This window comes from Desmodus rotundus, chromosome 13 (genome assembly GCF_022682495.2).
Source record: "Desmodus rotundus isolate HL8 chromosome 13, HLdesRot8A.1, whole genome shotgun sequence".
In the NCBI taxonomy this organism is placed as follows: Eukaryota; Metazoa; Chordata; class Mammalia; order Chiroptera; family Phyllostomidae; genus Desmodus; species Desmodus rotundus.
The window spans coordinates 46,036,073-46,038,068 of record NC_071399.1 but is presented as its reverse complement, the minus strand read 5'-3'; the positions used below and the strand labels follow the sequence as shown (position 1 = coordinate 46,038,068).

Sequence of the window (1,996 nt, the reverse complement as noted above, 5' to 3'; positions counted from 1 at the left end):
GGTTGTTTGTCTTCCTGGAGTGCAGTCGTGTGAGTTCTTTATATAGTTTGGAGATCAGGCCCTTGTCTGAGGTATCATTGGCAAATATGTTTTCCCATACTGTTGGTTCTTTTTGTATTTTAATGCTGTTTTCTTTAGCCATGCAGAAGCTTTTCATTTTGATGAGGTCCCATTTGTTTATTCTTTCCTTTATGTCCCTTGCTTTAGGGGACATGTCTGTGAGGATGTTGCTGTGTGGAATGTCTGAGATTTTCCTGCCAGTGTTTTCCTCTAGGACTTTTATGGTGTTATGACTTATATTTAAGTCTTTTATACACCTTGAATTTATTTTGTAAAATATGGAATGCTTAATGAATTTGCATGTCATCCTTGCGCAGTGGCCATGCTAATCTTCTCTGTATCGTTCCAATTTTGGTATAAGTGCTGCCGTAGTGAGCACTCAATAAAATATAAGTTTTAAAAAAGAAAAAAGATAAAGGAGATCAAACATAAACATTAAAATGGCAATAAATACATATCTATCAACAGTTGAATCTAAACAACAAACTAAGGAAACAAGAAGAACAGTAGCAGCATCATAGATATATGGAGGACATTGGATAGTAGCTAGTGGTAAAGTGGGTATAAGCATAGGGGGAAAAGGTAAAAGGATTAAGAAATACAAATTTGTAGTTACAGAATAAGCAGGCTGAATTTAAGAGCAAGTACAGGAAATGTAGTTTCCAAAGAACTTATATGCATGACCCATGGACATGAACAGAGGAGGGGGTATCACAGGGTAGAATGTGGGGTCCTGGGTGGAGGGGACAAAGGGAAAAAATTGGGAAATTAGAACAACTGTAATCGCATAATCAATGAAACAAATACGCCTTAATAAAGTAAAAATGGGGGAAGGGAGCAACAAATATCATCACGTATCAATAACATATACAATGATATCATTTCGCTATTTTGTTTTTTAAATATTTTGTTTATGCTATTACAACTGTCCCAATTTTCCCCCATTTGCTCCCCCCACCGTACCTCCCCACTCCTCCAAGCAATCCCCACACTTTTGTCCATGTCCATGGGTCATGGACTTTTGTCCATGTCCATGGGTTAGCATTTTCATTGGCTAATTGCGTCACTTTCTTTCAAACAGTCCCTATCTCCCAATTTCACTCTTATATCTGGGTGTCTCCTCCATGTTTCTATGCCTCTGATTGTATATTCTTCATTAGTTTGTTTGTTCAGTACATTACGCATATAAGTGAGATCATATAATATTTGTCTTTCACTGACTGGCTTATTTCACTTAGCAAAATAGTCTCCAAGTCCATCCATGCTATCATAAAAGGTAAATGTTTGTTCTATTGAGACAGAAGATGGCGGTGAGATAGGTGGGAGCAGAGTCCACTCCCCCTCAACACCAGTGAAATACCTAGCTGATCTGAGGAGCAGAGCAAATAGCCAACAGTATTCCAGCATATATGAAGATAGGAGACCAAAGATAGAGGACAACGAAAGATCGGTAAGAAGAGTGCTTAAGGACAATAAGATCCCGGGGACCCGGGCGGGGACGAGGGCGACTGAAGCCCTGGCCCGGGCGCAGAGTCTGCTGTAGGATTTTTGGGAGAGAGCCAGGTTGGGCTGTGTGAGCAGCCAGGTGCTTGTTTGGACCAGGTGGGCTTGAATAGGAAGAATTTCTCAAAAAGGAAAAGAAAATAGAGGCACGTAGTAGCTAGTTAGAGAACTCTCCACAGCAGCCCTGGCCTCTGGCGCCCCTCCCCCCTCTGCCCCTGGACTGTGAACGCAGAAAAGCAGCCCCGGCGCTCACCTGAAGCCCGGCTGGCGCTCCTCTAGGGGCCCACGCCTGAAACCCCGGGTGAGCGCGAGCCCTGCTAAGCGGCCCAGCTGCCTGGACGCCAGACTCAAAGTGCCCCAGTGGGTGCGTACCCCAGTCAGTGGCCTGGGGACCACACCTGAATCCCCTGGTGGGCGGGCGCCCTGATAAGCA

At 43.8% G+C, this 1,996-nt stretch overlaps 1 non-coding gene across 1 annotated transcript; it reads right to left on the bottom strand.

Annotated features, from left to right (window-relative positions):
- Positions 1 to 332: 332 nt before the first annotated feature.
- Positions 333 to 439, bottom strand: LOC112313984 (U6 spliceosomal RNA). The gene has a single exon (XR_002975746.1). It is a non-coding gene; the product is annotated as a U6 spliceosomal RNA (small nuclear RNA).
- Positions 440 to 1,996: the final 1,557 nt, after the last annotated feature.